We start from the raw sequence: 16493 nt of genomic DNA, 5'->3' as shown, positions 1-16493 counted from the left end.
TTGTCAATAATAATTTTAGGCTGCACTGTGCAATGCAATAGCCACTGGCCACATGCAGATATTTAAATTTTAATTTTAATTAAAGTTTGTTCCTCAGTGGCACTAGTCTCATTTCAAGTGCTCGATAGTCACATGTGTCTACTGACAATTATATTGCACAAGGCAGTCATAGAAAAGTTCTACTGGGCAGTGGCAGAATATTACTACTATCTTCTTGAACTCAAGTACAAAGAATTGCCACAGTAGGCCAAAAAACAATTAAATTAGGGAATACCAATCAACAGCAGGGTTGGCCCCTTATCAATCTCACTTTCTCATTCTGCATTCTATATCCTTACCTTCCATTTTTCCCTTTTACTACTTCCTCTCCCATCTTCACAATACTAATGAAATGTATTAATAAATACCAATAAAACATTATGGACTTAATTTTAAATGATATAAAGAATATTTTCCTTGGAAGTTATTTTCTTCTAAGGCTTCATAGCAGAGGAGATTATGTCTTTCTTTTTATTAATACTACATCATATCTGGCAAAACAGGCATAATCCTATTCACTTTCTGCAGCCATAGAACAGCTAGGAACGAAAGATAACTTAATGAAGGCTTTTAATTCAGTCCTATTCGCTCATAGGTTGATAGAGCTTGACGTGAGTTAGTGAAGGGAATATAGTTCAGATCCATTGTGTGTGTGTTCACATCTATGTGTATTTTTCTATCAATAACTGTGGTCAACAGGAACTCGTCTGGGTAGTTAACAAAAGTTCTCTGATTGAGATGCTATTCTTTTGGGCATTTGCTCCAAAGAAAAATGTTATCATTAGTGTATGATGGAAACTTTCTTCCAATGCCTAGAAGCTTACCCTGAGAGCACACAGCATTACTGTGGATATTTACCTGAGTATTGGCTGTCAGAATGCTCTTTTTTTTTTCTTTTTTGAGACTGAGTCTTGCTCTGTTGCCCAGGCTACAGTACAATGGCACAATCTCAGCTCTCTGCAACCTCCGCCTCCCAGGTTCAAGTGATTCCCCTGCCTCAGCCTCCCGAATAGCTGGGACTACAGGCACCTGCCACTATGCCTGGCTAATTTTTAGTAAAGACGAGGTTTCCCTGTTTGGCAAGGTCAGTGTTGGACTTCTGACCTCAAGTGATCTGCCCACCTTGGCCTCCCAAAGTGCTGGGATTACAGGTGTGAGTCACCGCACCTGGCCCAGAATGCTTTTGTTTCAATCTTAGTGAGAGCACAAATAAAAAGAAGTGTGCTTGGTAGAGAAAAGGTAAAAATGGTCCTTCATTCTGAAGAGTGTTTAGTTAGTGCTTATTTTCAATAGGGGAAAATAAAAACAAGTAAGTACAATATTTTTAAATACTATTAAAATAAAGGTAATAAAGATTTACCCAGCCGGGCGCGGTGGCTTATGCCTGTAATCCCAGCACTTTGGGAGGCTGAAGCAGGCGGATTGCCTGAGGTTGGGAGTTTGAGATCAACCTGACCAACATGTAGAAACCCCATCTCTACTAAAAATACAAAATTAGCCAGACGTGGTGGTGCATGCCTGTAATCCCAGCTACTTGGGAGGCTGAGGCAGGAGAATCGCTTGAACCCAGGAGGCAGACGTTGTGGTGAGCTGAGATGGCACCATTGCACTCCAGCCTGGGCAACAAGAGCGAAACTCTGTCTCACACACACACACACACACACACACACACACACACACAAAAAGAATTTACCCAACACTTTTTCAAAATACATAATTTTCACTTCAAGTAGTTTTCTGAAATACAGCAGTTTAAGAATCCATGCATAAATAAAATAAAAATAACTCACTATCTTTGAAAATATAATTTAGCCATGTATTTTGGGTGATTTATGTGCAAATGGAAAGGGGGAATGGTCTAGATTCAAACTCAGGTGGTTTGAGTCAGACTCTGTCAATCCTTATAAGTTGTGTGACCTTGGGCAAGCCACTTCACTTCTTTGATCCTTTGTTTCCTAGAACTCAGAGTTTAGGTCTCTGAGTTCTCTCTTCAGGTTGGAGAGTATTATAGATCTGTTTCCCCAGAAAAGAGACTCTAAGAAATTTCCTAACACGAGTTTTATGGAAGAGTGCCTCTGAGAACAACACATGTGGGGGTGTTAAAAAAAAAAAAAAGGCAAAATTGGGCAGAGAGAGAAAATGGGTTGCAATGAATTGCATCAGAGTTCTCAGCTGTTACTACAGGGAGCTCTCGAGTTAGGATAGCTCTTCAAAGCCATTCTAAATAAAAACATAGAGGCCTGGACCTGAACTCCCACATTGGCCAGCCATGCCATGAGGGCTGTCCTCTGGCTAATGGCAATTGATACAGAAGAGTGTGAGTTGCCAGGGCTCCCAGCAGCTGGGAGAATGAGTGCCTAGATTCTGAATGAGTGATCTGAGCAGCATACGCTATAAAGAGGAAAGCCATCTCATTTCCTGCTCTGGAGGCGATATTCATTTTATTCAGATGTGTGATCTAACTTCCACAACCCAGCAAGACAATTGTGAGGGTCCACAGTGAACCACCTGTTTTAGGAGGGGTTCCTAGAAATAGATCGTGAGATGAGGATTCGTACTAAAGCAATTTATTAGGAAATGTCCCAAAACAAACCAGCACGGGAAGTGAGATCAGGAAAGGAAGAAGGCCAAGCAAGTAAAAAGCAAAGTCCTACAGAAGGTAACATAGGCTCAGTTCTACAGGAGACCTTTGGAGAGGGCATGTGTACTTCCTCAGAGTTGTCCCCACCAGGGAGCAAGGTATCCTGCCCGTTTATTACCCCCTACCCTACTCTGCACTCATCAGTCATTGGTTAGGGACCGCCTCTGAGAAAACTTAATTTTCCAGGCACTTTCAACTCCCCAAGTGTAGACAAATTAGATTCCAACCGCTTGGGGGCAACCCTTCAACAAAGACACAGATGCTACCTTTCCTGGGAGTGAAACCATACAGGGAGCCCATGTGCCTTAAAATGGTAAAGGGACTGGGGAGGCTATGGATGGAGAATTCAAAACAGAGAGTAGAGGTTCATCAGTTTTTAATAAACCCATGTGTCTTATTGCCCAGGTGGGCACTGAGCCCAATTATTCCAGTTCCCTGTCCTGTCTATGCTCAACTTGAGAAGAAAGAAATCGAATGTACTAATCTTTCTTTTTTTTTTTTAGCATGATAACGCATTCTCCTGTAAGTAAATGCATACCAAAAAACACACACACATTTATACTTCTCTTGAGGACAAGCAATAATTTTTAGGTCAGGGCAATCCTAATCTAGATTAACAAAATACAACATCATCATAACTAGAACTAATTGTGGATTCACTCAACATTTTTCAAAATACATAAACTTCAAGTAAGTTTTTGAAACACAGCACTTTTTAAATCGATGCATGAAGTTGTTATTAGAGAATATATCTTAAATTACATGTGCCTATTTGCAGAATGCTAGGAAAGTTTCCTTTTAGTGCATCCTGGAAGAGTGTATTAGCGATCTCCTCAATGCAATAACTTTCTGAATTGCTTTTGAAAGTGATTTGAAAGAGCTTTTAACAATGTTCTTCAATACAAGTATTTGTGAGGTCATACCCCCACTAAAAATTACAATATCTGTGTTAAATTTCTTTACCTCCTTTAAAAATTAGTGATTTCATTAGATGACATCTATCAGCATTGAAGACTCATATTAAGGAGGGTCATTTCAGCTAATATCTCATTCCCAAATAGTACTTCTCTGTTCAAAATTAAAAACTCAAGAGAGAGCCCCGTAATAAGACAAAGACTGTAAGGACTTAGTTATTTGGCAACTCCCTCTTTTATGGAGAACAATTTTGGGGAACAACACTTGCTTTACAATGACAAACAAAATGAAAGGAAGCCAACACTGACCACACTTAAGTGATGGTGCTTATTTGCAGGTGGGAAAGGAAGGCTATGAGGTGAGTGCACAAGCTTTATTAGATTGCAGTAAATAGACTTTCTTTTGCCACCTTAGGGTCTCCTATCAAATCTAATACCAAATGCATTTCTATACAAAGGCTAAGAAAAGGGCTTTATTCTCTTTCACTAAATGACCATTTTGAAGGAATGGCTTAGGTATGTTACTAAGCAGTGACTTTGATATCATACCTAAATTTTTACAATCCACATTGTAAGGTATATAGGATTAGCTGTAATTTGGGGAGAATCAGATTTTTTGTTCAATTGCCTTAATTTCTATTGTCGTAATATTGGCTTTGTCTCTAAATATCTTATGATTAGGTTTATAAATGACTATGAAGCTCACAAAAACGTCTAGTAACTAAAAAATTGCAGCGGGCTCCGACAGTTTGGTCCCTTTATAATTCAAATTTCTTATCTGCTAAAAGGAGAGACACAATATCTTATCACCTATGTTTTATCTGATTTTGATTGGGAATTTGAGCTACGTTTCCTATTCTGTTGAAGACACACCGAAACCAGACAAAGGATCTTAAGGTAAAGAACAGGAAACAGGTATTGATTCCCTTTATCCACCCCAATCCCTTTGTATCTCTTTGTATTATACTGCGATGGATTAGGTGGACAGGCCAGCAAATGTTTCACGTTTGCTACTGATTTGATGGGCTTTGAAAAAGAGAATTTGAGGCATACACTAGTAAAGAGAAGATTCCTTAAAACCAGGTCTGGGTCAGGGTGATAAGTTGCAAGCCACTACATCAGAAGGCCCCAAACCTCCTACCTAATACCTTATTTAGGTCTCTTAGCTCTCTCTTACTAAACACACACACACACGCGCACACACACACACACACACACCACACAAATATCTTACTGAAATAAATACTAATGTTTTTCTTAATCTAAGATTTCTTTTGGTCACTTCTGTATTTCTTTTCTTGGTGTGAATATGGTCATCAAAATTATGCTTTCTCTTTCTCAACTGTGATATTCTAGGACAGTATTTCTCTGGATGTAGTCCATGGAGACAGAGTGTACAAACCATGGAGGATAAAATGCAGATCCTAAACCCACTGAATCAGAGTCTAAGGAAGGGAGTCCACGAGTCTGCATTTCAACACAAGAGTCTTATGCAAATTTAAGTTTCAAAATCATTGCTATAGGTTGTTATATAAAATTTACATGCTAAATTAAATAAACTAAGGTACAGCCCTTCTAAGAGCTATTTGACACCCATAAATAAATAAATAAATAAATAAATAAATAAAGAGGCTGGGCGTAGTGGCTCACACCTGTAATCCCAGCACTATGGGAGGCCAAGGTGGGAAGATCACCTGAGGTCAGGAGTTCAAGACCAGCCTGGCCAACGAGGTGAAACCCCGTCTCTACTAAAAATACAAAAATTAGCCAGGTGTGGTGGCGGGCACCTGTAATCCCAGCTACTCAGGAGGCTGAGTCTCGAGAATTGCTTGAACCGGGGAGGCAGAGGTTGCAATGAGCCGAAATTATGCCATTGCACTCCAGCCTGTGCAACAGAACGAGACTCCATCCCTGACCCCCCCACCCCCAAAAAAGAAAAAGACAAGATTAAGCCATGGAGGTACATCAGCTTCCCTGGCTTCAGGACCAGCCCAGCCTGTCCTTTCTACTCCTTTAAGGGCTTTCCCGTTCTTCTCTTTCTCAGCAGTAAATTGGTTACAGCATAATTAAGCAATCACTGTCTGAATGTTTCTGGCCCCTCATCCTATCCCACTGCATATTTTTATTTTCTCCTGACATTCTTTCTCCCTCCTTTTAGAAGAGTTAAGTCCAACAAATTGAAAAAACTAAAGACAAAGTAATTACAGTGGAAATGTAACAATAGAATGGACTGCTCTCAGCCAGACACCATCGGGGCAACTGTATACCAGGCAGCCTGTCTTCACCGCCCTCCATTCCCACCTCCCTCTGTCTCACCCACTCTTCAGCACCTGTTCCTCTCCTTCCAGCCATCTAGTCACCCAAAGGATGTCCCCAGAATGTGAGGTCACCCAAAGTTCCTTCTGGAGCAATGCATCTCAGAAACCACACCTTTTGTTTTTTTCTTTCTTCCCATACATACATTTCTGTTCTGCCTTTTGGGTGAACAAAAAAAATGACAAATAATAACAAACAAAAGCAAAAAAAATCACCAGGAAAATCTTTTTTGTATCTCTCCTGTATATAATTTTTCTTGTTTTGTTTTGTTTTGTTTGTTTGTAGAAACTGAGTCGCACTATGTTGCCCAGGCTGGTCTCGAACTCCTGGCCTCAAGTGATCCTTTCACCTTGGTCTCCCAAAGTATTGGGATTACAGGCATGAACCACTGCACCCAGAACTTTTTCTTTTTAAATCTTTTTCAAAGAATAATTTATATACAGTAAAATTTACCCATATTAAGTGTAAAGTGCAAAGGCTTTTGACAATATACATCTGTGCAAATACCTCTGCAATCAAGACATATACCATTCCTCATTACCCCAGAAAGTTTCCTCTTGGTTCGTTGCAGTGAAACTCACCCCACAACTGACCTCCTAACCCCAAACAACTACTGATCTGCTTATGGTCACATTCAGACAGGGATGGCTTCACAGGTAAATTTTGCCAGCTCTAGAATTTCATATAAATGAAATCATATCATGGGTACTTTTTGTGTCCAGCTTTTCCCCCCTCAATATAAGGCTTTTGAAGTTCATTCACGATGTTGCATGTATGGATATACCACAGTTTGGCTAATCATCCTCCTGTAGATGGACATTTAGTTTGTGTCCAGTTTGCAACTATTATAAACAGAGCTGTCATTGCCATTGTGTACAATTTTTCTTTGGCATATATTGTCATTTCTCTTTGGTAAAAACCTTTGAGTAGAATTACTGGGTCACGCTGTAAAATTATGTTTAACTTTATAAAAAAACTAACAATTATCCAAATTGTTAGTTTTATATTCATTTTATATTTTATAAAATGAATGAAATCATTTTATATTCCCACCAATGATGTATGAGCTCCAGTTGTTCAACATTCTCCCTTCCACTTAGTATTGTCAACCTTTTCGATTTTAGCCATTTGAGTAAACGTGTCATAGTATCTCATTATGATTTTAGTTTGCATTTCTGTGACAACTAATGATAAGCATCTTTTCACGTACTTTTTACTTCCATTCATATAGCTTTTTTTCTGAAGTACCTGTTCAAATCCTTTGCTCATTTTAAATGAATCGTTTGCTTTATTACATACACACATACACGTGTGGTACTTAAGATGCTGAACTCAAAGGATTGATTTTAATGGTAGGCATCAGACACAGTAGTCAAGGGTGAAATCTAATTTTGTATATGAAAGGTAGAATTTTTACCCCTATGTAAGCTGCAAAGCACTGGAACCCACTATTAATATTGCTCCTGCTCTGATATAACAGAATGATTAGGCACATAGATTATGGAGTCACTTTGTCTTGGCTCACACACTGGCTCCACCACTTCCCAGATGTGTGTTATTGGACAAAGTGCCCAATGAATCTGTGCCTCAGTTTCTTCTTCTTTAAAACAGGGCAATGATAATACCTCAAAAATTGTTGTGATATCTAAGTGATAATACTCACCTCAAAAATTTAACATCCTTTGAACAGTTCAAATACACAGTGAGCACTCAGTAAATATTTGAAGTTATCAGGACAAAGAATCTGAGTTTTGTTTATTAAAGTGCTCACCTAACCACATTCTTTCTAGAATCCTTATCAATACCACATTATCTCTCTCCTCCAGTTCTCAATTATATTTCTACCACTAATTTCTAGATCAGCAATATCTGGAGACTTATGTTTCGCTTGCTCCCAGGTGATTTGCAAAAAGAATGGCAAAGAAAGAGGTGGTGGCTGGGTGCGGCAGCTCACGCCTGTAATCCCAGCACTATGGGAGGCCAAGGCAGGTGGCTCACGAGGTCAGGAGTGAGACCAGCCTGGCTAACACGATGAAACCCTGTCTCTGCTAAAAATACAAAAAATAGCTGGGCATGGTGGTGGGTGCCTGTAATCCCAGCTACTAGGGAGGCTGAGGCAGGAGAAGCGTTTGAACCCAGGAGGCAGAGGTTGTAGTGAGCAGAGATTGCACCACTGCACTCCAGCCTGGGTGGCAGGACGAGACTCCGTCTCAAAAAAAAAGAAAGAAAAAGAAAAAGAAAGAAGTGGTGTGAAGGTAGGTTTTACCTGATTGCTTAAGTTTTCTATCAATTTATATCAACTTTTTCCTTGGAAATCTAATTCTTTTTAGACTATTGCAACAAAGTCTTGAGATAAGTTAAAGCTCAAGAGAGGGAGAGCAACTAGACTCATTCCAGCAGGAGACTGGGAGTAACTCATGACAATCCAATTATTTTATTTCAGAGCAGAAAATTAGTTTCCTCTAGGACAAACAGAGGAAGTGAAACTTTAACAATTTTTGGCTTTGAACCTCAGGAAGCCCTAAAAGTTCCTGAAAGTAAGTATAAAAAAAAAAGAAAGAAAGAATTAAGATGTATTAGATTAATATAATAAAGAACAAAAACCACATGATCATTTCAATACATGCAGAAAAAGCATTTGAAAAAATTCAACACCCATTCATAATAAAAACTCTCAAACTAACAATAGAACTTCCTCAACCCGATAAAGAGCATCTATAAAAAGCCACAGCTAACATCATTCTTAATGCTGAAAGGCTGGATCCTTTCTTTCTAAGATCAGGAACAAGGCAAAGCTATCTGCTTTCACCACTTTTATTCTATCTTGTGCTGAAGTTTCTACAGCTAATGCTATAAAAATTTTGTTTTTAAATTAAGGACATTAGATTGGAAAGAAAGAAGTAAAACTGCCTCTTTATATAATGTTGTGCTATATGAAAATTCAAAGGAATTTTACTAAAACTATTAATAAAAGACTTTAGCACAGGTATAAGATCAATAGACAAAAATTAATTGTATTTCTATGTAATAATGAACAATCAGAAATGGAAATTAAGAAAACATTTCCTTCACAATGACGGTGAAGACAATGAAATACAGAAGAAATACAAGAGTTTACAACTGACAATTATAAAACATCTTTGAAAAAAATTGAAGAAGACCTAAAAGGAAAGAGATTTCATATTCACAGATTGAAAGACTCAATATTGTCAAAATAGCTATTCTTTTCACGTTGATCTATAAACTCATTGCAATCAATCTCTATCAAAATTCCACCAGAAAGACTGTAAAAGTGAGTATCTCTGTTAGTTTGCCCCCTAACTATTTTGGGGCCCGGGGCAAAGGTACAAATAGAAATCCCAGCCACAAACTACTCTCTTCTCTTCCTACCCCCAACCCTGTCTTACACCAGTAGCCTCATGTGCTAGTGTGTATGTGTGTGTGTGTGTGTGTGTGTGTGTACATCCTGGCCCACAGGTACAAGTTCCAACCCTTCCTACCCTAGCCCCATCACAAACAGCTTCCTCTTGGCCACCCCTTCAACACAGAGCTGTGCACACCAGTAAAACTGTCTCCTTTCAGGAGAATAAACATAGAGAAGTCCAAGCAGTTGCTAGGAAAATCTCTCTCAGAGCCATCTGGAAAATTCCATAGTCCTGTTTACCTGAAGCATGCTCTAGAAGCAGTGGCTTGGGCTCCAGATGGGCACATCAGCTAGGCCCACCACTCCTCAGAGGAGAGCGAAAAGCAACGTTTCTCAAACTTTAATAAGCAAATGAATCACTGGGGATCTTGTTAAAATGTAGGTTTGTAGGTCTGAGGTAAGGCCTGAGAGTCTGCATTTCTAACATGCTTCCAGCTAGTAATCTGTTACTGGTGTGTGTCTAGTCCGCAGCAAAGGTGTAAAGCATGAGTCCTAGATTAGGGGCCTTACTAAGCTGGCTCTAAGGGCAGAACTCAGCTGTAGAATGGAAATGATATCTATGGGAGTGGAAGGTGGCCTTAGGACTGCCAGGAGATCACCACCTAGGACGGAGCATATTGGTAATGGCTAATGGAGGGCCAGCAAACAGTGTTTGCAGTGCTGGCACTTGAAGAGCTATAGGCTAATGGGCAAGTTAGACATTAATAAGTAATTGCAAGACATTGTGTAATAGGGAATAATAGAGGTATATATGAAGCACATAGGTGACACAGCAGAGATGGTGATTAACTCTTTGTTGGAAAAATGTTTCACAAAGAACGCAGTGTCTGAGCAGAGCACTAAGGGATAAACCGAGTTTCCTAGAGAACAAAGACAGAAAGGGGATTCAAAGCCAAGGGAAAAACTTATCTGTGGCAGGCTATATTTTCCAAAAATGGCTGCAACAATATCTCTACTCCCACAAAACCTTCTAGAAACTTTCCACTTCCCTATTAAGAAGTGAATTCCAATTCCCTTTTCCTTGTTAGGATACTTCCATGAGTACAATGTGGAGAAGTGACACCATGTGACTTACATGGCTAGATGAGAAAAGGCTATCTATCTTCTGTCTGGTTTTCTTGGGATGCTTGTTTTTGGAACCCAACCATTATGCCGTGTGGAAGCCAAGCAGCCCATGGAAAGTCCTGGTGGGGAGGAACTGAGGACCTCACCCACAATTCCTATTGAGATCCTAACTGACAGCCAACACCAACTTGCCAGCCATGTGAATGAACCATCTTGAAAAAAGGTCTTCCAGCCTCTGTCACACTGTTCCAGGTGACACTATGTGGAGCAGAGATAAGCCACTTCCACTAAGCCCTGATCAAATTGTGGATTCATGGGCAAAATCAATGATTGTTGTTTAAACCATCAACTTTTAGAGTGGTTTTTTACTCAAAAGAGACTCCCACAACAATATCCAAAGGCAAAAAGGTGTAAAGCAGCCTAGTGTTTAGAAATATGACACAAAAAAGGGCATGTTTATGTATAACTCAGCAAGTAGAAAAAAAACATAATAAGATGGGACCTGTTGAGAATGTTTAATCTGAGATGTGGAGTGGAGGGAAAAAGTTTAGTAAACAAACCATTAGTAGTGAAAATGTAATGAAGTTGTACTACATATTCAACCATGCTTGGATTAATTATTTTTCATGACTCTGACAGTTTCTAGATACAATGTTAAGGCATTTATATAACAAAGTTTTCTTGCTGTAAAAAAATAAATTGTTATTGAAAAGAAAATACTGGCTAAGCATGGTGGTTCATGCCTATAATCCCAATCACTCCCATGTCTGTTTTGGGATGCTAAGGCCAGAGAAAAGCTTGAGCCCAGGAATTCAACCAGTCTGGGAGACATAGCAAGATCCTGTCTCTACAAAAAATTTCAAAATTAGCCAGGTGTGATAGCACACACCTGTGGTCCCAGCTACTTGGAAGGCTGAGGCAGGAGGACTGCTTGAGCCCAGGAGGTTGAGGCTGCAGTGAGCCATGTTCACCCCACTCCACTGCAGTCTAGGCAAAAGACTTAGATCTTGTCTCATTAAAAAAAAAAAAAGACTAATAATCTGCTGTTGTGTGTATGCTGTAGATAAAGCCCTGGTAGACAATTTCCAAAAGAAATCAATTTATTGTTTTTTACTACCAAAGTGGAAACATGATATAATTTCAGAAACAAATAAAAAACCCACCTGAATTCTGTGGGAGATAAGTTCCCACATTCTCAGGACATCAAAGAACATAATTCTGACCTATCATCAATACCTTTGTTTTTCTCCCTAAACACACATTTCTAAGAGAACCAACCAGGAGTTTGTGAAAGACATAAAATTTATGACTATTCTTTAAAGGTGACAATGTTATTTCCTACAAGCCTTAGGAGTGCTGGGTGCATGCTAATTTGAAACATAAGGATTTAGAATGCTGTGAATTGATAAGTCAAGATTGTTTTCTGAACTTGTGGGTCTCTTGTATTTCTTTTTATTCTTTGACGCTAACCTAATATGTGGTTGAAAAGCAATATCCCCATGCAGCATGGGAATTTATATTACATTCAGCAGCTGGGAATGGAAGATTCCTGGGATGGGGATAACTAGTGACAAGTAGCTTCCTTCAGCTCTCAGCTGATCTGACTTCTCCTGGAATACTGTGTTCAGTTCCTGACACCATATTTTAGGAGAAACATAGACAAATTAGAGTACATTTGGAAGAGAGTGCCTTAAATGGCGAGGAAACACAAACCCATGTCACATGAGGGACAAATGAAGAAAAAGGAGATATTAATTCAGGGAGGAACCAACTAAAGAGGCATAGTCAACATTTTTAAATAATAAAAGCTTTCCTGAAGAAGGCTGTTGGCAGTGTTCTGTAACCTCAAAAGCATATCAAGGGAAGAATTGGGAGGCAATTTTGGGGTGAAGAAAGTCAAAGCTACCCAAAGATGGAATCGGCTATTAGGAGAGGTAGACAGTCCCTGTCACTGGAGGTATTGAAGTAATTTTTTAAAGAAGGAATTCTAAATTTGATGATGGTTGGATTTGACATCCTGCAAGGTTCTTTCCGCTGCTGTCAGAGCTTTGACGTCCTTCAGAGAACTCCATATCATCACCCCTGGGAGTCACCAGATATACTCTCATATGAGCTTATAAAACAGCCCCTTTCCTTTTTTCCACTTCTTGCTCCCAGAAGTGGCGGCATTTTCTGAAGCCTCAAAAGCCTGTGAAATCCCTAGAAGTAATCTGTTCTCTACCACTGGCTAAAAGGGGCCTATCTCACCCCCAACTGATCGGCCCCAAATAGTTCTGCACCAATGCCTCCAAGCTGCATCACCAACCAAGCCACTGATAGTGCTGGGGCTAATTCCCACTCTCTGTCAGTTCCCTCAACATGGCAATGCCTGGCTTCTTCCCTTTTTTGTGTTACACTGTGCAATTGTCAAACAGATTTTGTGGGCATATGGCTGTTAGTCCTTAGTCATAGACCTTCTTCCCCTTGGACCATAAAAGTCTACAGGGGTTGAATTGGAATAATCAGAAAGCAACAGATTTTATGACATGCCTAAAATTGCCTATATCCAGTGATATGCTCCTCATCCTTAAGCAATCTTCTATGCCTCCAACCTCTTTTTCCTTAGGATCCTTTTTCTCCGGACAATGCTTGGCTCCTCATTTAAATATGCCACTCCACCCTAAGAGCTTGCTCTACCACCCTCAGTACATACCTGACATTCTGAATCCTAGATTGAGACAAATTAGACTCAAGCTGTAGCCTTTCCTTTTTCTTTTTCCCCTATCTGCCCTCCCTGCAATATGATTCTGTGACTGAGGGTTAAGAGCAGAGAAAGCGGAAAATAAAAATAACAGATTAAAAAATGGTTTATGGAGGCCAGGTGCAGTGGCTCATGCCTGTAATCCCAGAACTATGGGAGGCCAAGGTGGGCAGAACACTTGAGGTCAGGAGTTTGAGACCAGCCTGGCCAAATACAGGGAAACCCCATCTTTACCAAAAAATACAAAAATTACCTGGGAGTGGTGGTGCACACCTATAGTCCCAGCAGGCTGAGGCAGGAGAATCACTTGAACTCAGGGGGCGGAGGTTGCAATGAGCCAAGATCGCACCACTGCACACCAACCTGGGTGACAGACTGAGACCCTGTCTGAAAAAAAAAGGTTCACAGAAGGGGAAGGGAAAAGACTTATGTGATGTGGATGGCTTAATTAAAAATTTTGAGTGGAGTTTAATAATAATTCAGTATGATGTTTATACTCTAAATAGTATAACTGAAAGAAATGCTCTTGAAACTTAGCAGTGACAATGTAATTGGTCATTTGTCATAAGTTTCTGCTGATGAAAATCTCATTCATAAATCAGGAACAAAATATTCAATAGCTTGCTGACAATATTTGGAAAACAATGTTTCATACTCATTCAATGCTAATTATAAACTTTGAGAGTCAAATTAAGAATACATTGTATATACATTGAATAAAGATATTTACACATACACAATGTGAGTCAACTGACACTCTCCAACTTCTGAGGTAAAAGTAGCTTGTTACCAGTGTCCCTGGAAAAGTTACGCTGAGGATTGATGGAAGGGACGGTATATGTTTTTCCTCCACTCCGAACAAGAAGAGAGATCAATGGGAATTAGCTCTTTCATCTGAACTTTCCCTAGAGGTGCACAACTCCTTAGGGATGTAGTTTTGGAACGGGCTGGGGGAAAAGAGGTCAACAGTTTGACTTCTTATGTATTCTTCACAGTATATTGCAGTGGGCTTCTTTCTCTTGCCTGTACAACAGAGAAATGACAGGAATTAATGAGAAAGCTAATACTCTACTCACTCTAAGCCTCTGAAGAAGAATTCAGGTATTTATTTTGGCTCTCTGAGGCTAGTCTAATGAAAGTTGAGCCTGGTACAGGATTGAACATATCAACTATTAAGCAAATGGAAGAATTAGAGGCAGGATATTAGCTATAGTCAGAAGCTCAAAGCTCAGAAGCTAGGTTAAAGCAGAGATGGCGAGCAATGACATGAGTGAAACTCATCCCGGTTAGCAAGTCCAAGATAGATAGAAGTAGAGTGTGAAACTATGTTTGTGAACGTGCAGTTCTGATGACAAAGGTGCAAGAGGAATGGAAATGCATGGCTTGGATCACACTTTAAGAAAAAGATTTGCCTATCCACTGTGAGGAGTCCAAGTTAGCTGCTGCCAACTGGCAGCTCTCAGTGCCCTCAGGACCCATTTTAGCTTTTGAACCAAGGACATGCTCTCCCTAGGCATCCCAGCCAATGACATGCTCTCCCTAGGCATCCCAGCCATGATGGGAGCAGTAGAAACTGGCAATTTCTGCCCAATGCTTACAGGCAATCTTTGCACTGGAATTTTGTTAGGCTGGACAAGACTTCCTCAGCACTGCACTTCAGCATGAGGCTCCTCCTACAAACTTCTTCCTCCTTTCTCTCTTTTCACAGGTATCAAACCTGTATCATAGCCTGAAGGATTTCCCTGCCTACTCCTGCTCCCTTTCCCCTTTATCATTCGTATATAAATACATACATTTCTTGCACATCTAACTGCATCTTGGTGCCTACCTCCTGGAGGACTCAGCCAATACAAGGGGGAATGCTGATGTTTGGGTTTGGATCATGATCCAGAAAGACACAATCCCAAATGCCATAATCCCAAATGTTGAAGCCCTCAAAGATCAACATCCTTAGACACAAGATGGGAAAATGTAGTAACAAGTGCTCGTGTTGGTGTATATAAAATAACAGAAGAATTTCAAAAGAGCAGGGCCACATAGAAAATGATTGTCAATGTATTTTTAGAGGAGAGCTATGTCAAAAAAAAAAAAAAAGCAGCTATTCGTTGTGATGCAAGACTTCAAACTATAGTTAATGATTGTGAAAGTCAGCCAGGTTTTCTGGGACTATATCTGTGCAATTACCTATAATCTATCCCTGTAATATACTGTTTCATATGTTGAATTTTCTTTGACTTCCTGGGCTCAAGCAATCCTCTCACCTCAGCCCCCTGAGTAGCTGGTATGGGTGAGCCACTGCCTCTTTCTTCTTTTTTTCAGTTTTTTCCCCTACTATTTTAAATTGTCAACTTTTTTTTTTTTTTTTAACAATTTGCTATGCTATGTATTTCATCTTGGCATCATTTCCAATAGTGGAGGTTTAAATTGTGTAGAGACTTTTAGAGAGTTCTAATTTGTTTTATGCATCTTTTGCAAATTTGACTCCATGAGAGTGAATTACCACAAAAATGATTTGTATGTAAGCATTGCTCATGTATGTAAAAACATTGAAACTTCCTTAATAAATGAAGAGATGCCTTTTTTTGTACATTTGATTTGCAAAAAGTAAAATTGCCCCAGATCTCAGCTCTTTGGGCAACTGCATATGTGGTGGTGACCCACTGAGGTTTTTGATTGATTTCTTCAAAAGATTTAGGTATTTCTCATGGTATTTCAGTATGACCACAATAATAAAGCTGGGTGCAATCACTTACCAACCATAGTGATATGTTTACACATTCCCTTCTTTGACCTATTTATTTATGAATATGGCTCATCTGCTCATAACGGTGATACTCATGTGACTGTCATTAGTATACCTGAGTGTTGCAAAAATATGTATTATTGCCTATTTTATTGTGTAAACTGGCCTAGGAAGTGCTTTGTTGTATTTTTATGTTTCTCAAATAAATCCCCTTTTAAAATGTAAATAAATATGTTTTTTTTTTCAGAATTATATTCTTGAGATTTTGATCTTTCTGGATTGTGATTTTCAGGATTTTGGACTTTAGAGATTTTGGTCTTTTAGGATGTTGGGGATTATGGCATTTGGAATTGTGTCTTTTGAGATTATGATCAACTCCCCCAGAATCTAAGGATACAACCTGACTAGAACTAGGCTAGTAAGATAAATCATCAACTGGGGGCCTTGACACTTGGCTTCTCTGATGGTGCTGGTTTTTCATTTGACCCTGGTTTGCATATTAAACCCAGAGACTTTAAACAAATGGCTTACCTACAGAGTCCTCATAGTAAGTCCTGGTCAAAAGAAAGACAGAATAGAAAGCAAAAGAGAAAAGAGTCTTTATTCTTCTC

Source organism: Pongo pygmaeus, chromosome 2 (assembly GCF_028885625.2).
Source record: "Pongo pygmaeus isolate AG05252 chromosome 2, NHGRI_mPonPyg2-v2.0_pri, whole genome shotgun sequence".
NCBI lineage: Eukaryota > Metazoa > Chordata > Mammalia > Primates > Hominidae > Pongo > Pongo pygmaeus.
The sequence above is the reverse complement of the archived record's forward strand: the minus strand, read 5'-3'. Positions refer to the sequence as shown.